This window comes from Protopterus annectens, chromosome 4.part0 (genome assembly GCF_019279795.1).
Source record: "Protopterus annectens isolate FY-2018-M chromosome 4.part0, PAN1.0, whole genome shotgun sequence".
Classification (NCBI taxonomy): Eukaryota; Metazoa; Chordata; order Ceratodontiformes; family Protopteridae; genus Protopterus; species Protopterus annectens.
The window spans coordinates 770,141,783-770,166,066 of record NC_056733.1 but is presented as its reverse complement, the minus strand read 5'-3'; positions in this window follow the sequence as shown (position 1 = coordinate 770,166,066).

Sequence of the window (24,284 nt, the reverse complement as noted above, 5' to 3'; positions counted from 1 at the left end):
CTTAAACTAGGCACTTTCTGGCCCAGTAGGACTTTTCCCGGTAAACATATGTAAAATAAATAAATAAACAAACAAATGTTAAGAGAGAAAAACAATGATCATGGTTCATAGGTAAGCTAACCTGATGAGGAAATTATGTTATAAAAATTTAGTCGAAAGTAAATCACTGACAAGTAGGAAAAATGGCACTTCCCCCAGTTACAATTGTAAATGTTGTAGTGATATAGAAGTAAATAATGAATTTATGCATCCAATTACAGGTAAGAAGTATTTATTTAGATTTTATGCTACTTGTAATTTGACTACCATTGTATATATGGCAAATTGCATAGTATCTTCAGCTTTCTACATAGGCAATGTAACTGGAAATTGAAAGATAGAATTACTGACCATAAGTCTGAGATATGTAGGAAGGTGAATAGTAATACATTAGGAAGGCATATGAGGGGAAAAGGGGGATGTTTTAGGGTAATAGATGTTAAACCTAAGAAAAAGAGGGTGGTGATTGTCAGTTAGAAGGCCTAATCGTTTTATTTGGATTATGGTTTCAATTTTTGGGGATGAGGTATTTTTGGTATTGTTTAGCAGTGAAGTTTTTTTTGTTATGATTTAAAAAGTAGATTTGTATTTTTAGTCAATTTTCAATAGCGTTGAAAGAATTTTGTGTGATTTCCTGAAGAGTCGGTAGTCATGGGGCCACACATATAAGGGTTGAGTCATCAGCAGATTGAACTATTCTAGTGTTGTGAATGACAGTGTATAGTTTGGTTATAAAAATGTTAACCAAGAAGGGGCCTAATATTAATCCTTTTGGGACTCCAACAGTGGCTGGTTACAAGGAGAAGAGATTTTGTTTCCATTTGACTATTTGTTTGCTGCCTGACAATCAGATAGCTATGGAACCATGAGAGAGCTAGTTGAGGCCGAAGGAAAAAAGTTCAGTAAGAAGATGTTGATAGGATAGGTATGAAATTCTTTTGATAAATCTAAGAATATTGAAAATACTAGGTTATCATCCTTCCTATGTTGGTTTATAATATTGATAAAGCTGAGTGGAGCAGTGATAGTACTGTGGTGAGTTCTAGAACCGTGCTGGGTCTTGGTCAGAAGGCTGCTGTACTGAATAGGTTGGGAGTTTATGCACTTTTGTAGTATTTTTGACAGAGCTAACAGGATGGCAATAGGTCTATAGCTGGAAAATTGAGTTGGTATGCCCCTTTTGTGGACAGGTATTATATAGGAGTTTTTTTCTAGATGGATGAGACATATCTCTCAAATATGGATCAGTTTCAGTATGTATACAGGGAAATCCGGGGTATCAACTGTTATTTTCAGGTACTCTGTTTGAGGGTGGTTGGCAGCTAAAGCATTTGGTTTTAGTTTCAGCAGAAATTTTCTTATAGTAGAAGTGGAGACCGGGGGAAGGTAAATGAATATGACTAGTTAGGACAGGCTTGGGGGAGAAGGAGAGAGAGAGACAGAAAGGGAAGAGAGAGAGAGTTGAATTGTTATTATAATTAATCAGGTATAGTACTGTTTTTATAAAGTAGGAGTTGAAATGAAATGGTATTGATTCAGTGGTGTTAGACATAGAAGGAGAGGGTGTAGTAATTTGGCCAGGATGTATTAGTTTGTTTAGTGATTATCAAAAAAGTCTTGTTTTTTTATTGTTGTTGTTTATATTCTAGGCTGGTATATTAGTTTTATTCACCCATTTTAATGCAGTAGTCCTTAGTAAGATTCTTGGGATGCCTAAATGTATGAAACACTTGTGTTATGCTTTTATGCCCGTCTTTCCAGACTTTGTCTCTTTGAATTACAATGTTTTTAGTTTCTTTAATTAGCCATGGTGCAGGGTTTGATTTGGCTCTTTATCTGTACAGGTGCTAAAAATGTGTATAAAAGTTTCATTAAAGTGCATGACTGTGGCATCATGTAGCATGGATTTTATGTTCCAGTATCCTTTATTAAATCTTTTTTATATTGTATATTTCATTGTAAATTATGTTTTTGAATTGGATATTGTAGTTCTTAACTGCATAGGTGGGAAGGTGTTCTCTCGTTGCATATGGCAGACGTCCAAATAGTTGAATTTTGTTTGGTCTGTCAATAGGAATCTAATCTAAAGTTTACGGTCATGCTTTTCATTGAATTTAGTGCTGGAGGTGATTAGCTTTGTAAAAATGTATATAGTAACAGATTCTGAAGGAGTGTCTTTGGTGATCAACTGCTAGTCTACACTGAGGTCCACTATTATAAAGGTTATTGTTGAATATGGTGGTATATCCAGTAAAGGATATGTTCTACTGTTGACATATTGTTGTCAGGTAGAATATAAATAGCTGAATAATTCTGAGCAGTGATATGAGGAGCTCAGTACTGTTACATTTTGTGATCTAAGTGGGGAGTGGGCTTATTTCTAGCCAGTTCTATAGATAACGGTAAAGTCATCAGCACATTTGGTTTTCCTGTTGAGCCTTAGTATATTAAATCCAGGAGAATGAATTCATTGTCTAATATATCTTTCTTCAACCAGGTTTCAGTAATATCTAGGGGAATAAATAGCTAGATATGCATTAATTTCTTGTAGTTTCTTCGATATGCTTATAACATTCATGGTTAGTAGCAGGAGTCTGCATTCACAGGTAGATAAGGAGGTAGATCCAGAAGGATTTATTGTTGTTTTGCCTAGGTTGCTGGGTTTGGGGAAATTTAGGAGTTCATTCTAATTCATTGCTCAGGCTCAAGCATGGGATGTAGGTGTGAATTTTCCCACAATTCAGCATGAACCTCAAAGCTAGACTGCTTTGTAACCCAACCCGGGAGGCCCTTTACTTCCAAAAGCAATTAGTTTATAAATCATGCTTCATCATTAACATGGAAACACTAAGTCAAACAGGTTTTATTTCAGTTAATGAAAGCAGAGACCAAGGAGCTAAGGGTAGGTAGGAACTGGTTTATACAGTGTAATCTAATGGTCATGGGACTGATTAGTCAGCTGTCCTTACAGTGTAAGGATTGGCCCCTTGAGGGGATATCACATTGAATGTTCAGCACAGAGCAAGAAATTCTTGACTACATTAGTACGCAGTTAGGTTCTTCATGTTAGACTTGCTTACATTACACAATAACACATAATCCCAGTAGGCCACTGTCATAACTACAACTTTTGTGTAGGACCAGTTTTATGACAAGTGGCAGAGCACCTGCTGTTTGAGTGACAGAAGACACAAATTGATGTCCACATGTTCTGGAGGAAGGCGACGACTTTGTGGATCTGGAGACCTAACGGAGGGGAAATTTAGCAGTTTTTTTCTATTTCAGTGAGCCAGGCTCAGATGGTGAATGGACATTGATTCCAAGCTGCAGTGAGAGTAGTACTGGTAGGAACTGTGTTGGTAAGGACTCTGACTTGATGTAGCTGTAGTTGAAGAGGTCAGAAAAAGAAGAATGGTGGAGGTAAGATAATATGTTATCGGAGATCTGAGGTCACTTATCACATAACCATTTGAATGGTTAGGACTCACAATGCTGAGTCCTGTAATTTGGAGCCTGAATGCTTAAACATTCAGATTTACATATAGCAAGTGCAAGATTGCTTTTTCTCAGAATATTCCCTTTTCTCCAAGGTAGCTAGCTTAGGCAGTGTAATCAGCTTGGTAGTGTGTTGTATCTTTCATGTTCTTGATAACCATAGCTTAATGTTTTGCTATGTAATTTCCAATAATGAGGACCGTGTGATTGTGCAGGCCAAATGGCATTCAGTAGCACATTCAGCAGATTAGCATGATAGAGCACTAAGCTGTGTAATGACCCAAGCTCTTTTATGATGCCGAAGGGTCCTGAAGGCCATTGTAATGTCCCTTGCCCTAACACCAGCTAGACAGCTTACTGTAACTCTCTTCTTGTTCAGTCTGCTGAGAGCAGTGTGAGTATGCTAACTATGGAACTGCCAATAACAAAGATCTTGTGGCTCTGTAGGCTTAATGGACCATAATGAAGCAGGCTTACAGTTTTGGTGGTTAACAGATGTTCAGGAACAGCTCTAGACAGAGATATGTGAGACCTGGGGAGCTGAAGTTTGCTACATGGGGCCACAGGAGGCTGAGGCAGAGATTATGTTTAAATATGTCAGCATATGTTGGCATAGTGCTATGAAAGACAAGCCTCCAGATTAAGTATTTACATCACTCATATGCAATCAAAATGATCCAGAAGTAAAGAGATATTAGTAAACTTGATATATTTGTTATTCTGTCCTAAAACTTCTACAGCCTACAAACTCACAAAAGAAGAGTTATGTGTAAGTAGCAGGTTCGTGATGAAAGGAGCTGTACTGGTTTTATATGACATCAAGCAGGGGTAGCCAAGAATGAGAAAACAGTAACTATTTACCTACTGACTTCTACCATTGCTGCTGTCACTGCAGCTTGGAGTCAATGCCCCTCTGCTCCTCCAAAACTGCTTACAGGTCATAGGCTCTTTGATGATCAGTAGTCCTGTCCCACATGTCACATGTGTCCATAGACTTGGTAGATTCATTGAGTAGCACATTCATCAGTTCAACATAACAGAGCACTTAAATGTACAATGGTCCAAAATTTAAACTGAAGAGATTTCCATTGAAACAGTAACCAGGCCAAATCAGGGAAGTCACACAAACCATCCAATCAGAGTGGGCTAAGAATCAATGTCCCTCTGTTACTTCCCTCACCATGTGTGTAACATCAGAACTAATCCCAAGCTACGTCCTGAGAACTAGGTCACAGGCTCATGCACAATCAGAAGTCTCTCTCAAGGCTAGGAGTTAATGTCCCTCTGCTCCTTCTCTCATGAGGGACAAAACAATAGCTCTAGTTCCAAGCTGGCTCCTGAGAAGCAGTTCACAAGGTCTTCTGTAATCAGTAGTCTAGTCCCAGATGTTGCAGACTGTTAAAGCTGGAAAAAGAAGTTAATTCTGTAGGTATTGCAGCATGCACAACTCGATGATAATATGTGATAAAACTTTAGAAATCCTCCCTTTCAATCTATTGGGAAGGATTTTATATATCTTATAGTGACAAATCTATGAGTGGATGAAATAAAACTGGGAGGAGCTGTTAAAGTCAAATTTACATAAAGGATGGGCACAATGTTCAACACCGGAAGTATACCCCTCACTGGTGAGATCAGATCACAAACTAATCTCGCTGGAGGTACTCATCCCACCCCCACCTGAAATAAAAAAGACCACAGTAAAGAACTTCTCGAAAGCCGACTTCACACTTCTAAAGACTAGTGTGGTCTCTTTTAAGGCCCCCGAGCTGGCGGAAAACAGTACTCAAGCCGCTGAATCACTTACAAATGCCTTCTACCAGCACCTGCAGGACTGCATGGATAAGGCAATCCCAAGCAAAACAAAGACTCTTTGTACCAAAGGCAAGCGTCCAGTCTGGTGGACCCCAGCCATAAACAAACTCTACAACAAAAGGAGGAAGCTACTACAAGATAGAGCAAAATCCTTAAAAGGTAAGACACCCTTGATCACTATAAGTAAAAACTAAGAGCTCTCATAAAATCATCCAAAGCAAATTTTGAGAGAAAAATAGCTAAAGACTCAAAAGACAATCATAAGGCCTTCTTTAGCTATGTTAGAAACCTGGGAGGAAACTCCCAGATATGCTCAGAACTAGTTCAAAATGATGTGAAGATTACTGATCCTACAGACATTGCCAACATACTGGCTGACAGGTTCAGTGCAAACTTCTCCCACCCCAAAAGGAGAGATATCTATACCAAGTGATTGCAGCCCCAAACATCTCCAACGCCCAAGTGAGAACTGCTCTCTCCAAAGCAAAAACACAGCATCCATGGGACCTGATGGTGTCCCCGGCTGTGTGCTCCACGAACTCAACGAGGAATTAAACCCACAGCTAGGACAGCTGTTTAATCATAGTCTTACCTCTGGATACGCACCCAGGAGTGGTGCACTGCAACTGTGGTCCCACTTCACAAAGGCGGTGCCTCCACCGACCTTGGAAATTACCGCCCATTAGCTTGACAAGCCTTATCTGCAAAGCCATGGAGAGGATCATAATGGACCTCATAAATAAAGACATAGGGAATTTGCAGACTTTGGATCCATCCCAGTTTGGCTTTGTCAAAGGCAGATCATGCCTTCTAAACTTGGTTGACTTTTCGAAACAGTCACCAAAGCCATTGATGAGGGAAAGGCAGTCCATACAGCCTACCTCAATCTGGCGAAGGCCTTTGATACAATACCCCACTCGGGTATCATTGAAAAACTCATCAGCTTAAATGTTAACCCATACATCACAAGATGGGTTGCAAACTGGCTGAGTGACAGAACCCACAGGGTCAGAGTTGCTGGTGCCATGTCAGACTCAAAGCCTGTCACAAGTGGTGTACCACAGGGCTCAGTCCTGGGCCCACTCTTGTTTGGCATCTACTTTCAGTACAAGCAAACACAGGAGGGTTATGGCTGACAAAGTTTGCAGATGACTGCAAACTGGGCCATAGTAGAAAACACATCTGACACAGATATCCTTCAGAAGGGTCTCACAGAAATGGATAAATGGTGCCAGAGCCATGGCCTAAAGTTAAATGCCAAAAAATGCATAGTCATACCCTTCGGGAAAAACAAGGTTACCCCTAGCTACCAAATAGGTGGCAATCCACTAAGCACAGAAGAAGTTATCAGGGACCTGGGGACCCAGGTTGATAGTAGTCTGTCATTCAACACCCATGTAGCTAAAGTAGTTAGGAAGACCTTCTACATTGCCCACCTTATCATGAAGGGATTCTCATCTAGATCAAGGGAGGTCATAGTCTCCCTATACTCATCACTCATCAGACCAATGATTGAGTACAATGCCCCATTCGGAATGTATCTGACCCGACACTTGCAGCAGCTGGAGAGGCCACAAAAGTTCCTCACCAAAAGGATAAAGGGTCTCAAACATCTGTCCTATGCTGCCCGACTGAAAGAACTCCAGCTCTATTCAGTCGCCACCGCTTGCTCAGAGGTGACTTTTGCCTAACATACAAGGCCATGTCAAACCCAGATTTGATGAATATGCTTCACCTCAAAAAATCTAGATCTGTCAGAGCCACAAGGGTGGGAGACTTAAACCTCGACACGGCTATTAATAGGACGTGCTGGAGGGATAGATTCATCACCCAAAGACTCCCTATGCTGTGGAATAAAATCCCGGTATATGTGAGGCAGAGCACCTCGCTGGCCTTGTTCAAGAGAAATCTTGACCAATGGATGGGAGATCGCAGATATACCCCAGGGATTACCTCAGTGTCACTGCTCGACAGAGGCACGGCAAAATAATGAGTATAGTTCCCCATACTAAAGGGGTGGCGTAAGCCACAAAACTATGGGCTAGGCTTGTAAATGCCCTCGGGCAGATAGCCTAGTATGAACCTATGAACCTATGAACCTATGAACTCTAAAGCCAGTAACTTCGAAGGCACAAGGGTGTAGGGTGAGAAAAATGTAAAATGGTTACAAAGCAGATTTGTCTGAGAGATTAAACCTTCTCCCACAATTTAGGTAGAATTCACCCCCTGCAGTAAGACAGTGCAACACAAATGTTTGTTATCTGGCCCTAGTGAAGAAGTAAAGAGAAATAATTTGCAGTAAAACAGGTAAGAAGGTAGTAAACACATATATGTAAATGATAATCCAAGTAATTCAAAAATGGTCAGAAAGTAACTTTACCTGGGCAGGTTACATGTTTCAAACAAACGCCTTTTACTTGTCAGGAGATAGCTGTTCACAAAGGTAAACTTATGTCTAAGTCTAAGGCCTAGGCTCTTCAGGTAGTTTTGACTACTTAAATTAAGCACTATGGTTAGCAATAAAGGCAGGTCAATGACTCATTCTAAGATGTTGTCCTTGCAGGTACCTTGCTTTCCTTTTCCAGGTAATGATCTGCTTCCATTTCTCTTTAAGGGATCTTTCAACTCATTGCAAAGAAGGTGGCATTTAGTTTAATGAATACAGACAAATTTAGCACCACTCTAAGCCCAGAGCATTTACATTTAAGCATTATCTTCAGGCAAACATCTGTTGAGCTGTTAAATTGATTTAGATGCTGTAAGGGGCTTTTCAAGCTGAAGAGCTCAGAATGTATTTTCACCACATATCAAGTCCCCTAAATCATTCACTCTGTGTTTTTATCTCTGAGTGCTCATTTATTTCTGAGTGGTCATTGGCTCTAAACTAACTCTTGTTACTTAGGCAAATTCCATAGTAAAGACTGTCCACTTTAGAATGAATGCACAGTTCCTCCTTGCCAGATGTAATCCTTTTAATCCTAGAAGAAAGTAAAACATTTTCTGTCACATCTATTCTTCTCCAGAGCTGCCAAACCTACCTGTGTGACTGACTCCATCATCCTTACCTGCATTCTGGATCTTTTACCATAGCTCCAGCTGTGTTATTACCACCGCTACCTGTTAGTCACTGCTTTGGCCTTAGCCCTGTTAGTTAGCCATCTCCAACAAATTTTTATTTTATTTATTTATTTTACATTTGTTAACCGGGCTAGTCCAACTGGATATATTTCCATTTTCAGTAGAGGCCCGGGGAGAAAAGCTCCACATGAAGAAAAGGCAATTTATAATACAAAAACAGTAAATAATAGAATACAGTGACTGGTTCAGTATAAAAATTCTACATGGAATTATTCTAAATTCATAACCTATGGAGAAACAAAGGTTAATAAAAAAACATTTAGAAGATGAAAGAGGAAAGGAAAAGAGAAAGACATTCATAGTAAGTATATGAGAGAGGACAGTAGGAAAGAAAAAAAGTCTTGGTACAGCATGAGTAAGGGAGAGTAATAGAAAAGAGAAAAAACCTAATTAGACATAGGTAGAGTCCATTAACAATAGTAAGAAGGAGAATTGAGAGAGAGAAGAAGGTGTGGTCACCATAATTTTAATCTGGGTTAAAGCAAGAGCATAACCAGTGTTTTTTAAGGTGAGTTTTAAGTTTTTGTTTGAAGAGAACTGAGGATGGAATAGAAGTTAGTTCGTTTGGAAGATGATTCCAGTGTTTACCAATTGTATTGGAGAAGAGGGAGTCACCGGCAGAGTTATTAGTTTTGGTTAAGGTTATTAGAAGTTTGTTAGAGGAGCGAAGAGAAGTAAGGTTGGTGTAAGGAGTAAATAGGTTAGAAAGTATAGGTGTTTTGTTAGGATTGTAGAAAATCCTGTGTGCAAATGTAAGTTGAGAAAGAGACAATGTATTTCTTAGTTCTAGCCAGTGAAGTTGCTGTAGGTTCAGGCAATGGTGAGTTCTATATGGATTTCCAGTAACAAATCTGGCTATACTATGATAAGTGTTAGCCAGTTTAGAGATATTGTTTTTCTTTAGGTTAGTATATATAGGTGATGCATAGAGAAGAGTGGAAATAAGATGAGTGTGGGCTAGTGAAACTTTGGCATTAGGAGTTAAGAACATTTTGATTCTGTAGAAGGAGCCTAACTTTCTGTTTACTTTTTTAATAGTATTATTAATGTGACTATCAAAGGTAAGGCTGTTATCGATTGTAACACCTAATAACTTGGTGGTAGAGTCAGGTGAGATGAGGGTACCATCACTGGAAGAGATGGAAAATTCTAGCGGGGGAGATCGAGTAGTGGGTTTAAAGAGAAGGAGTTTGGTTTTTTTAGCATTCAAGAGTAGACAGCGTTTTAAGAACCATGCCTCTACTGTGTGGAATACATTTTGTGTAATTATTTGTAATTCAGAGATGGTTTTAGCAGAGCAAATTAGTGTGGAATCATCAGCGTATTGTATGCAAGTTGACTGGGGTACTGCTACTTGTAGGTCATTTATGAATAGCGAGAATAGAAGCGGTCCAAGAATAGAGCCTTGGGGGACACCGAGAGAGATGGGGAGTAGAGAGGAGAGATTGTTGTCCCAGAGGACTGCCTGCCTTCTGTTATTGAGGTAAGAAGCAGACCAATGGATAACATTGGGTTCTAAGGAAATAGATTTAAGGATTTTTATGAGAAGGGGATGGTTGACCATGTCAAAGGCTTTGGACAGGTCAATGAACAGAGCTGATGATAGAATGTTGTTATTACGATTTTTGTTGATGACGTCAGTAAAGGATAGGAGTGCAGTTGTAGTACTATGAAATGGTCTAAAACCATGTTGGCAGTTAGTTAGAATATTGTGTTTTGTTAAGTGATCCATTAATTGATAGTGTATACATTTTTCCATAATTTTTGCTATTGGTGACAGGATTGCTATGGGCCTGTAGTTAGAGTAATCATTTGAATTTCCACCTTTATGTAAGGGGATGATATAAGAAATTTTCCAAATAACAGGGATAGTTTCTTCACTAATAGTTCTGTTTATAAGAATGGATATAGGATAGGCTATTTCTTTAGCTGCTTTTTGAAGGAATTCAGATGGAAGCTGGTCAGCAGAGGGGGTGCCAGGTTTAAGTTTTTGGATACATTTTTGGATGAAGGTGGTAGAGATGGGTTGTAATAAGAAGGTTGGTAGGGTCGAAGATGAGAGATCAGGGATGCTGGAGCTATCAAAGGAGAGGTGTGAGGCCAAAGAGTTAATAGTGTTGATAAAGAAGGAATTAAAGGTATTGGCAATTTCAGAGGCTGATATATTGTCTGAGTTAGTGGGGGGGGGAGTTGTGGTTTGACCAGGGCGGATAAGTCTATTTAAGTTATTCCAGAATTTACAGGGGTTGTTATGATTTACTAGCTGAAGATTACTGTAGTATTTTTTTTTGTCAGAGAGTATGTCTTTTTTGGTACTATTTCTCAAAAATCTAAAGGTCTGGTGATCTGAGGGAGATTTAGTAGTTCTCCATTTGCTCCAGGATTTGTTTCTAAGTAGCAGCTTTTGTCTTGTTTCCTTAGTAAGCCAGGGAGCTGGTTTTGATTTAATTCGGATGGTGCGTTTTGGTGCATGATTATCAAGGATTGATAGGAATTTGTCATTAAAGTATTTAACGGCATCTTCAAGTGGGAGGGATTTTAGAGGGTTCCAGTTACAGGCATTAAGTTCAGCTTTAAATAGGAGAAGATTAAGATGTTTGTTACTTCGTGTGATTCTAACCATAGGGGTATTAGAGGTGTTACTTTTTTGTCTTATAATGTATGTTAAGGCGTGGTCACTAATATCATCAGGCAAAGTGCCAGTCTGATATGCTAGTTGTGGTTTGTTAATAAGGATCCAGTCCAATATACTTTCTTTTTTGCTGGGTTTATTGATCCTAGTTGTGGTATTAATTGTCTGAGTAAAGCCATGTAGATTAATATGCATGGCTGGGTTTATTGAGTTAATGGAGGACCAGTCAAGGTTAAGGTCTCCTAGTATGATAGTTTCTTCTGGGTATGTAGAAGATATCCAATTAAGGATGTTTTCAATAGTAGTGGAGTTTTTTCCAGGAGGTAGGTAGATACAGATGATATAGATTGATTTGTGTGGGTTTAGTTTCAGTTTAGAAATAAGGAATTCGGCCTTAGTGTCTTCTTGAGGGTCATAGTGTATTAAGGATACTTGTAGTTTGGTCTTAAATAGCAGTGCTACACCCCCACCTTTGTGGGTAGAGCGGTCTAGTCTAAGTATGTTGTAACCTGGGGGAATAATTTCGCTATCTTTAGTATGGGGCTTTAACCAGGTTTCAGTTAGACAGAAGATGTCAAAGGAGTAATAATCAAGAAGAGAGTGAAGAAGAGTAAGCTTGTTATTGACACTTTGGATATTGAGATGTCCAATTAGTAACGAATTTGAACTAGAGTTAGATGCTAGAAGGGTGGAGCTTGAAGTAATGGGATTGGTGACAGAAGAGGTGTTAAAGGGCCCAGGGTTAGGATGTATATCTCCATCTTTAGTGGTTGAGGGGATATATGGTGAGTGAGGTTTACAGGAGAAGATAGATAGGTATTTTAGTTGTTTCAAGATGGGATGATTAGATTTAATATGGGACAACCGATGATATTTGGCTAGGAGGTAGGAAGAAGTAGATGTGATATTTAAGTGAGTTAACTTGTGAGATGTAAGATCTGAGGCTGTTTGTTTAAGAGAATAGCTAATGTGGTGATTATTGTTTTGTTCATAAGAGGTAAGAAGATAGGGTAGTGTGAGAAATAGGAAATGAATAAGCAGGAGTAGTAGTTTGGGTGGGATAGTGTTAGTGTTAGAGGTTTTGGCTAAGGTAGTATGGGATATGAATGACATAGTGAAGGGTAAGTAAGAGCTACTAGGTAGAAAGGTGAACACTAAACTATGGTATAACTAAGGAAAGGTAAGTAAATATGGAAACTATGGTATAAAAGGAGAAAAAAGGAGAAAGATTAAAAGGTATAAGTGAAATGTGTGGGGGTAATTAGGGAAGAAATGAGAGTATGCAGGATAGTAGGAAATGGAAAGTAGGAGGGGTTAGACGGAATGGAAAGTTAGTTAGGATAGGTGTGGTGTAGGAAGGGGTGTGGTGTAAGAAGTATAAAGGTAGAGGTGGGTGGGATAAGGGGGTAGGGAGGGGAGCGGAGTGGGGCAGAAACAATTAGTGGAGAGAGCGTGGCCAATCAGCCCAGCAAGGGAGCTACGGCACAAGGAGCTTGGCCAGGTAATAGTAGTGAAATGTATAGCAGGAACTACGGTGTAGGTGGTACTGGAGAAAAGAAGACAAGTGGTGTACAAGAAGGTGGCTAGTTAGGGGGGAGAAGATAGGGAGTATGAGTCTAGCAGCAACCTAACTTTAGGATACAAGCAGTGCAGAAAAGCAATAGCTTGGTAGGAGTAGTAAAGCGTAGACCAAAGTGAAATGAAAGAAGAAAGAGAAAGGAGGGATAAAAATAGTTATGAGAGGTTGAAAGACACTGAAAAATTTCAGGCTTTCGAGGCAAAGGTGAAGAATAAAGTAAGGAAAGAAAAAGAAAAGAAGGAGTATTGTAGAGGCAAAAGGTAACTAACAGAGGGGGGATATACTGAAAGGGTGAGAAACGACCTTGGGGGGGGTCCGCGTGAGTGCCGCTCCCGTAAGTTTACCATAAAATTAACAAATAAGTAGAAAAGGACATACATCAAATATGCAGAGAGGCTAGTGCATGAAAAGAGCACTAGATAGGTGATAGGAGCACTTCCAGGGTAGCCACGCTAGAAAGGCCTGCCTTGAGGTTGCACGGAGACCAAAAATTATTAGTGCACCAGGGATAGGGCAATCCAATATGGAGCGTTTTGGCTTCAACAGCTAGAAGAAAAAAACAAGGGAGAAAGCAAGGTTAAGGAGAAGTGGTAAATGGCAATTATAAAAGTTAGATAGGTAAGAGGGGAGAAAGAGAAGTAGAGTAGGCACAGGGAGAGGTGAAAAAAATCAAAGCACACAATCACAGGCAACAGTTACAAAGTACAATATATTGGTGCAGGTAACTAGTGACACAACAACTATGCACACAGTATAAAATCCTTTCGACACATGAGCAGCATCTTTTGTAATCATTGAAAAACAAGTAAAAGACGATTAAGTATTTAGGACACACAAATAGCAATTATTCATAACTTTAGAAATAAGTGTGCGAAAGCTAGGGAGTAAAAAACGGAATTGGCGTTATCTGCGGTAACAGCAATATACAGACCAAGAGGAGAGGGAAAACCACCCTTTCCGACACAGTAACAAAGATTGGCGTTATCTGTGGTAACAGCAATATACAAAACAAGAGGAGAGGGAAAAAACACCCTTTCCGACACAGTAACCAAAGAGTCAGGTGAAAATTATACAATGGTGATATACTCTCTCTTATGTTAATATAGTGAAACAGGAAACTAACCAAACACAGATGTTCTAGATAAAGTAAATAGACAATGAATTCAAAGGCAACTTTGTGATATCGAGCAGGATGCAAGATAATACAAGACTATAAAACTAAGCTAAACATTAGTCATCCGCGCAGCATTAACACACACCTATTCAGGAGTAAGGTTACACTACACTGAGATATTTTTGGCACGGCCAGATAAAAGACTGTTAAAGTTAAAAATATAACTAGGACTACACATAGAAATAAACGCGGTCGCTAAACGACATAGTTTGTATCATCCTGTAAGTATTATAGACGATAGCAAGGTTAAAATAGAAACAATTGTAACAGGAGCAGATTAACATTGCATAGTTAAATTAACACTTACGAGCTACAGCACACATGCAGATGACCAAGGGGATGCGGACCAAGGAAGGAGTAGGATTCAAAGATGGCGCCTAAAGGGGGAAGGAGATACTAATAGACTTGGACAGGGCTGGGGGGAGGGGGAACTAAGCGGGAAATCCAATTAGAGAGGAGGGCGGAATGGGGGGGCCTATACTGGCAGAAACAACTAGTGGAGAGAGCGTGGCCAATCAGCCCAGCAAGGGAGCTACGGCACAAGGAGCTTGGCCAGGTAATAGTAGTGAAATGTATAGCAGGAACTACGGTGTAGGTGGTACTGGAGAAAAGAAGACAAGTGGTGTACAAGAAGGTGGCTAGTTAGGGGGGAGAAGATAGGGAGTATGAGTCTAGCAGCAACCTAACTTTAGGATACAAGCAGTGCAGAAAAGCAATAGCTTGGTAGGAGTAGTAAAGCGTAGACCAAAGTGAAATGAAAGAAGAAAGAGAAAGGAGGGATAAAAATAGTTATGAGAGGTTGAAAGACACTGAAAAATTTCAGGCTTTCGAGGCAAAGGTGAAGAATAAAGTAAGGAAAGAAAAAGAAAAGAAGGAGTATTGTAGAGACAAAAGGTAACTAACAGAGGGGGGATATACTGAAAGGGTGATAAACGACCTTGGGGGGGGGTCCGCGTGAGTGCCGCTCCCGTAAGTTTACCATAAAATTAACAAATAAGTAGAAAAGGACATACATCAAATATGCAGAGAGGCTAGTGCATGAAAAGAGCACTGGATAGGTGATAGAAGCACTTCCAGGGTAGCCACGCTAGAAAGGCCTGCCTTGAGGTTGCACGGAGACCAAAAATTATTAGTGCACCAGGGATAGGGCAATCCAATATGGAGCGTTTTGGCTTCAACAGATCAAATATGCAGAGAGGCTAGTGCATGAAAAGAGCACTAGATAGGTGATAGGAGCACTTCCAGGGTAGCCACGCTAGAAAGGCCTGCCTTGAGGTTACACGGAGACCAAAAATTATTAGTGCACCAGGGATAGGGCAATCCAATATGGAGCGTTTTGACTTCAACAGATCAAATATGCAGAGAGGCTAGTGCATGACAGTCACATTACTCTTTCTCTTGATTGACCAGCTCCCCTCCCTCATCATTTCTGTCTTGTCAGTGCTATCTGATTTTAGGATCAATTGTCATCTCCTCTCCCCCTACTCACAACTAGTGTCCCTGTCCTTTGTCATTATGTGGAATATATGCTTTCTCTTATTTTGCTCTCAATCTGTGGAGTTCCCTTCTATCCTAAAAATTTCTCACATTGTCCCTTCAACAATTTAGATGATTTTTTCCTAGATATCCACCTGTACCATTAACTGCCTTTCCCTTTCTATTAGTCCTTCCCATATCAATACCGGCTTCACCTATCTTTCCCCTGAGCCCTTCACATCCCACAGAAGTAAGATCACGAGGTGTATTATTGACTGCTTATTTTTTTCTTTCCATGATCATGTATAATTGTGCTATGCAGTATTACTTTTTATCCTGCATGGTCTGTTGTCATCTTATCTGTACCTGTAGCCTTTGCTGCACAGTTCATATTAGCTGTGCTCTGAGTCATACTTAGAAATTGGACATTTCCTTAGTGAATAAGCCTCCATATTTAAACTCTGCATTGAGTTTTGGAAAAAGCAATTAACTGTTAATAAAGTTTGACATATTAAAAGACAAGAATAAATACAGAAAAGTAATTAGCTGACATTGCATTTGAGCCTGCATTAACCATTTCGAATACTGCCCACTTACCCCATGGTTTTCTTCAATATGTGGCTTATGCTTTATCTAAAAAAAAGACCACTAGCCCAAAATGTCTGTCTTACTGTTTTTTTTCCAAATATTTTATTGATTTTCAAAAAGACAAAACATAATTTCTACTACAATACAAATGAAACAAAGACAAATGATAAACAATATGTACATATGGCCTATATGAAAAAAATGAGAATAACTTAGAGTTAGAGAGAGGTAGTTACACATAAAAAATCAGTGTAATTTCTCCAAGTACTAAGAAGATGTGGAGATCTTTAAAGTCTCAATGAGAGAAAAAACTTTCTTCCAAGGATTGTTGATCCATTTATTAGGGAAGATTCTTGTTTCTTTTACGTTTGTTTCCATATGTATTGTTTCTTCTAGTAGAGTCATAAATTCTTGAAAGTTGGGTTCAGATGATGTTCTCCATTTTCTTGTAATACATTTTCTAGCAATTGCTAGTATAATCAATAGTAGATACAAATTATTTTTGCTCATAATATTTGTTTCAGTTACATTCAGAAAAATCATGGATTTAGTTAGTATGAAGGAATCTGAAAAAATAGCTTGAAGGAAATTTCCAATCTCCTCTCAGAATTTTTTTAATTTTGATACACTCAAAAAATATATGAATCCAATCAGCATTACAATTCTGAGAGCATCTCCAACAAAACAATTGTTTAGAAGAGTCCATTTTAACTATCCTACTGGGGGTGTAAAACACCCTGTGTAAGAATTTCCATGAAAAAATCTTCCAAGCTTGTAGATTGGAAGTTAATTTAATAGAATACAATAAATTAATTGTGTTATCAGAGGAGAGGTTAGTCTGATGACCTTTAGTAAAAAAGTTCCAGAAGTTTTATTTTGGATTAACTTTGTAAATTATTAAGATTTTATAGAGCAATGAGGTTAAATTAGACCAATTATGATTATTACAAACCATTTCTTGGATAATGGAAATTAATTTGGTTCAGAACTAAAGGAGGAATTATTGATTATTCTGTATAACTCTTCAGCATGAAATAAAATACTTTGAAGTATAAGCTAATCTGAATTTGGAATATCAAAGGTGTTTATTATTTGTTGTATGTTTAAGACTGATGAGTTCCTAATGATGAGTTCCTAATACAATCTTGCCAACAAGTAAAATGTTTTAGTTCCCAATTATTTATAATGTTTTCATGCAATTTGTTCGGAAAGTTTTTAGTTATTTTGAAAGGAATTAAGAGTTCCCACCATAATTTAATGTCTAAGTTTGAGTTTACGAAAGATCTAAATGAGTTGCAGATGTAGTTTATGAAGACTGAGTTGGTGGGTTTTGAAATGTTAAATTATAAATTAAGACATAATATTTTCCAAAATATATTTATTTGATCATTTGAAAGAGTATATTTTGTGAGTTTGTTCTCATTTAAGAAATAGAAATATGAAGGGATTTCCAAGCTGATGAAATTTTTGGGTCGATCCAGTTGAAAACTATTTTGAATATCAAAGCCTTAATATATGTCTCTAAGTCTGGAAAATTAATTCCTCCCATTTTGCAGGGTCTAATATGGTGAGCATTGGCTATCCTGTTTCATTTAGGGAACCAGAGAAAATTTAGAAGAATTTTATTTATGTCTTGTAATAGTTTTTTATTAGGTAGCATTGGAATGGCTTGAGCTATATAGTTTATTTTTGGCAATAATAATGCCATCTTTATTAATTGAAGTCTATTCTCAAACTTTAGGAATAATTTATTCCATTTGTCAGTGAGTAGTTTTATGGTATTTAAGATTTTTTTTATAGTTTGTAGATAGTGTTATTAATATTGTCATCAATAATAATTTCAAGGTAATTTATAGAAGAGACCTGTTTTCCTATTAAATGGACTGGAGTTATGAAATAATTTTGTTTTTTATTTAAATGCATATAGTTAGATTTAGATTCACTTATACGTAAACCTGAGCTATCAGAGAACCTTTTAGTCTGAAGATCTAACTCTTTAAGAGATTCTTTTGAGACACTCAGAGTTAAAAGTATATCGTCCACAAAGAGCATGATTTTGGAATTAAATTGATCATAAATCTCTATACCTTTAATTTTTGTGTTTTGGCGTAATGTAATAGCAAATAATTTTATTGCAAGAGTGAATAAAATGGGTGACAAAGGACAGCCTTGCTTTGTACCTTTGAATATTTTAATGGGTTCTGAAGTAAAAGGGCCTAGTTTTACATAAGCAAGATTATTTTTATATAGATTTTTTATCAAAGTAATGAAATGAGATGGAAAATCAAAGATTTCTAAAGCTTTGAAGAAATAATCCCATTTCAGTGTATCAAAAGCTTTTTCAGTATCGAGGGCTATTAGAAGAGCTTCTCGATTGACCCTATTTAAAATATCGATAAGGGACAGTATTCTTAAAATATTATCGTAAGTGTGCCTATTATAAATAAAACCAGACTGATCAGAATTTATATGTGTTAAGGATTTTTTAATTCTATTTACAAGAATGGATAAAAATATCTTGTAGTCATTATTTAGCAAAGAAATTGGTCTATAGGAACTACATTGTTTTGGATCTTTATTTTTTTAATATAGGAGTGATTAGGGAATATTTTCAAGAGGGAGGAATTAAATTATCGGTTTAAATTACATTTAAGGCTTTATAGAAAATTGAGATGGCTGAGGGAGGGAATAACTTACATAGTTCCATTATAATTCCATCTATCCCAGGGGCTTTATTCATTTTGCTTTCTTTAATTTTTATCAACTAATTATTTAAGAGAAATTTGTTTTAAGATCTCAGATTTTAATTTATCTGGAATTTTATTTATTTTAAGTAAACTTTTATCTACATCTGTATATTGAAATTGTGCTGAATTATTGAGTTGGTGGTCAGAGTAATGATATTTATGTCTTACTGTTTTTTGATAGCTCGTTGTGGGAACTTTTCAGCTTTCTTTATGGTATACAGGTGGTTTCCATGAAATAGGCATTTTAATGATGTATATTTAATAATTGTGTGTGAAAAAAAAGTGTCCTTTTACTCTGCTTTCTTAGCTGGTTGGTAAACAAATTAATATAATACTATAGATCTATTGGACATGCAAATGTTCAGAATGAAAATCAGAGGTCTTTATTCCCTTGATTAGCAGCTACCAAGAGGCCTTTCTTTTTCTTCCCATTATCTATAAAAAGTGGGGTCATTGCATTTAAAGAATATGGCACTGGTATTAATCAAAGGGGAGTAATAGTACATGCATTCTCACTCTATGGTATAGTCAGGCTGTTAAAAACTATGGCAAATGTCAGTGTTCAGTCCATCAAACAGCTATCTGGGGAATCAGTGTGGAAATATCTGCAAATAACTTTTGTTTGTTTTCAAATGATTTCCTTATAGAGAAAGTAGAAATAAATTGCAACGTTTCACGTTTTTTCAGCACAGCCAATCATCTGTCACATCTGGCCTTTTGCAAAGTTAAGATTTCCTTGTTGCAGAAAAAAACAGCATTATTGGCATTATGTCACTGATTAAGATCTCCCAACTCACAATATATGGCAGAGAGAAAAGCATTCTGGAGTGAAGCATTTCCCTCCTCAACAAAATAAAGGGCCTATATTATATCATCGAACGCTTAAAAAAGCGAATGCTGATTGATCGACCTAATTTAAGTGAAAGCTTACAATCTCGAACTGTCGGGAAAAAAATCACTGATCCAAAACACATACACACAACACAAGAACACCAAACAAACAGAAATCCACACACATACACCTAAAATCTGACACCTAACCCTACACTAAACTATGCACACACCACTAACTACCCACTTACCTTAACCCAAACCCTAACCCTAAAGTCTGTCACTATCACACACTCACCTCACCTGCTCCCTAACCCTAACTCACTTAAATCCGCCCTAACCCTCATGTCCACTCAATCGAACACACACCTAACCCGAGCCCTAACCCTAACTCACCTAAATCACTGTAACACTCACATCCACACAATCACACACTTACCTGAATCTGACCAGTAACTTTCCACCATAACACTGAAAATACCGAAGCAACAGAAACGGACAACCAAATTCTTTCCCTAGGAAAAAATTCGAGTTTCTGCTGCCTAGATATTTTGCAGTTTCGTGAAAATAAGTTCGATCAATCAGCATTTGCTTTTTTAAGCATTCGAGGATATAATATAGACCCAAAATAAACAATACATGACATTAATTTTCCCCATTTCTTTTTAGCTGATTTAAAACAGAATAGATAAAGTTGGAGGCCTAACCATCTGAAGATGATATCTTTCTTTACCAAGTAAGAGTTTAGTCATGTTCATCTGATGAGACTGCTGAGGAGATTTTTGATACCAAACTTAAGTTATGACACTGTGAAGCTTTGTAAAATTACCTTTTACGTCAATGCATATGAGCCACATTGATTTGTTTTATTTATTTGTCATTTGATAACCAGAAAAGTCTGACTTGAGCCAATGGCCAATTTTCAGTGGAAGCCTGGAGAGAAAAGTTCCACAACAGATTCAAACTCATTTTAGCAGTAGTCAAGTAAGTATATAGAAGGGGAGAAAAATCCTCAAAGGATTAAATATTTTAAAATGAGTTGGGGAGAAAGGCTCAACAAAAGCACACAGAAACATCTTACGGTAGCTGAAAAGTAATTATATACAAGGGGAGAAAATCCCCACAACAAATAAAAACACAGATTGAAATACATTTACAGAAATATTAAGAATTCAATATGTATTGCAAGTAGCAAGACAGACTGCAGAGGTGGATGGCATATGAAAAGCAAAGTAGTACATAGTTATTCAAACTATTGACTATATTTCTAATAATGTATGGAGCTGAAAAACAATAGAGAATTCTGCTGCCAAAACAGACAAAGGAATAAAATGAGATGAGGAGGAGGAGGAGGAGGAATGAGCAGGAGGGAAAATTAAGGGCATGGACAGAGTTGATTATTATTAGAGAACTGGGAATGCTATGGAAGGGTATTAGAGAGGAAAATAAATAGTAGTAAGTTTTGGCGGAAGAGGTAGAAGAGCATACATTAGTAGTGGGCATCATTAAAGTGAGAGCTACTTCTGATGGTAGGCCATTACCACCTGCTAAGATATGGAGGTGTTAGTGAATTTAGAGTGAGAAAGGCATAGATACAATGAATAGGTGGTCATGCTATTATCCAGCCATACTAGAGAGGGTCAATAGCATAATGTGATGAGGGAGCTCAAGTATATCTAGGAGGATTGAATGTCAAGGGCGAAACTTCAAGATGTGGACAAGGGGAATCCAGAAAAAATGTTATTCTCTTAGCCGCAAAGTGATTCAGTTATACAGTCATTTCATTTTTATATATATAATAACAAATTAAAGCACAACTACACTAGAAACTGATATGAAGTATTTTTGAAAACCTACCACTGAAATGAACCTGGTCAATGGCCATTAGGAAGCAATGTCACAGCTCTAAGTAAGCAGCAAGAAGCATGTACAATGGATTCTAGAGGCGCTATAATTACTCTAGATCCAACTTTGCCAGTTTTAAAATGTAAATTTTCTCTTTCATTTATCAGCTGTGGCTTTAACTTCTTAATTCAATGCAGCATTTATAAAGGAAGGTGCCAGGTTACTAGGAGTTTTTCTTGTGTATGTGTGTGTGTGGGGGTGGGGGGGTAGCTGCTTTTTTAACCTGTGGCATAGGACACCAGGATGTGAATACAACTGACATCAGTTCCATTTGTTACACTGGAGCACAAACAATGTAATTATTTGTTCATTGTTAGATACTACGCAAGTTGAAGCTTTTCAACCACAGAACATTATAGTCTCTTACTTTACAGTTCAGAGTGTTGAATACAAAACTACATGCTTGTTATCTTCCTAGCTGTCATTGAGGTTGTCATCCTCGGATTGATTGGCTGCATCATCGCATGCCTATACACTGAGCGAAAAACATATCAACTCCAGTTTCATTGCAGCATAAAAACAGAAGAATGAAACCCACTTCCTCCCAAATGGGCAATATGGCTTCTTGCAGGGGATATGTTGAGATGAGAGTCAGTATGTTTAGCTTGGTGGACCAGGGCATGAATTTTAGCCAGCCAGTTAATGTACATATACTCCAAACATGACATAATGCTACAGATTAGTGACATAGTGTCCATCTGTGTTACACTAACATATCTGGTCTCTTTGTACACTTGCATTTTATTCTCATTTCATGATGAGTTTAATGCTAATATTTTTGTTGTTGTTTGTTTATTCAGGGGAAATAATTATTTTTATGTCTAGTTTTCTATGTCTCCTATCTAATGGATATATGTTAATTTATGCAGCTTCTGGATAACATATATAAAATAATCTTTCATACAGCAAACAGAAGTATGCAATTTTAAATACATATACTTGACAACAATTCTAATGTGCTATTGATGAGTTAGATTGCTTTCCTTTACCATGAAACTGTAAATGTTAAAGTACAGCCAAAGTAGTTGGTTTCAGTTCCTATGCAAAACAATTTAAAAGAAATTAGCAGGGCTGTCAAACTAAATTCATAAAATGAAGCCTTTGTTTGGTCAAGGCAGTCTTATTTAAAATGCCCAGACTTCAAAAACACTGCTTGTGACATTTCTGTATACTCCTACCCAAAGCAAGATCATTTCCTGAAGTCTGACCCTGACTCCTTTGGCCAAACTATCTCAAGTACAAGGACAGTAATCAGCAAATTCATTCCAGATAATGGATGTGAAATGCTAGGTTTGATTGTAATATTGTGCACAATATCAGTGTATCAAAAAGCAAAACTCAGCTAGAATATAAATGACTGCTGGCTCCCCTCAGACTTAAAGTGTAATAAAATAAACTATATTTTCTCATCAGTCAACCTTCACCAGAGCGCCATACTTATTTTTCTAGAATGAGAATCTCCTTGCCTTTACTTGACAATATCATAGACAATAATTATTTGTAGCTTTAAAGATGATGCACTATAAACATGGTAATTAAAGCTGCAGTATGACACGTGTAATGTTGCTCAAAGGATCAAATGTAAGGGTTCAACATTAGATAATGCACTTACCTACAGCATCCAAAATTATAGGCTTTTCTGGACAGCCTTAAAGTATGATTCCATTTATGTTTTTCAGGTATTTTTCAATTTGAACAGTTGCTTAGTAGACAAAACATCAGTTTTCTCAAAGAAAGATTTTTCAAAATATCCGTGTGCTTGTTAGAACCCTGTGGGGGAATCTGAATTAGAATTAGCATTAAAAAATAGGAACACAGGTGTTTCAGTGTGAATCTAATCAGAAAGATATTCATGAATTAGGTTCTAATTTTGATTTGAGTGAAATGGCAGACATTGTCAGTGCTAAGAAAGTGTATCCTTAATTCCAAAGATGTATGATCTCAGAGTTTATATATTTAGAGGTGAGGGGTTCCTTCAGTGCAAAATGCTCCTCCCCAACACACTGTGAAAGTCAGCACTGTCTACTCCTGACTTTTTTTGTATATTACTACTGTGATGCAACTTGGTTTAAGGAGTTTCTGTGAATAATGCAATTATCTGGATTACAAACAATGCATTATGTTTGCCTGTTACCTACACTGCCTTTTAATGCATTCAACATTATACATCACCTCAAGTCCTATATTCCTCCCAAATCCATCTCCACTTGTTTTGTGCCCATTGAAAGGCTCCAAGGATTCCCAGGCTATGACCCATTTTGGCAGACCATTCCACTGGTCTACAACCCCATCTTTGAAAACATACTTTATAGATCCAAAGTGTAGGTGGTCCCTACAATCTGATGCTTATATCCCCTCCTTTCTCCTCTAGCTTTCCTCATCAGGAATATCCCTTCATATTCCATGACACTGTTGCACGCACATATTACATCTGTATCTGTGATCTCTGATGAAAAGTTCTAGCTCATCTGCAGTCTTGCCAAAGCCTTTCCACACACTCCCATATAGCCTACTGGTAACTTTCCTTCAGATATTTTTGACTCGGATAAGTCTCCCACCCTATATGGCTTCTCAAACTACAAATGGAACTCAAGATATGGCATGATCAGGGCAGGTATATTACTGCATTACTGCCAGATCCTATCTGGAAAATGGCCTCTTAGAGTCTGTTGACAGCTACTGCCTTTCTTTCTACTGTTGACACTCTTGTCCAAGTATGACCAACACTAGATCCTCCTCATATCTGTTTGCCATAACTTCCACTCTCTCCAGCTGGTTCTTCACACCGTGGTTGCTGTATCCAAGTACCATATTATAGACCTTTCTGCAGTAAACCTCAAATGTCAATTTTCAGCCAACTTTCAG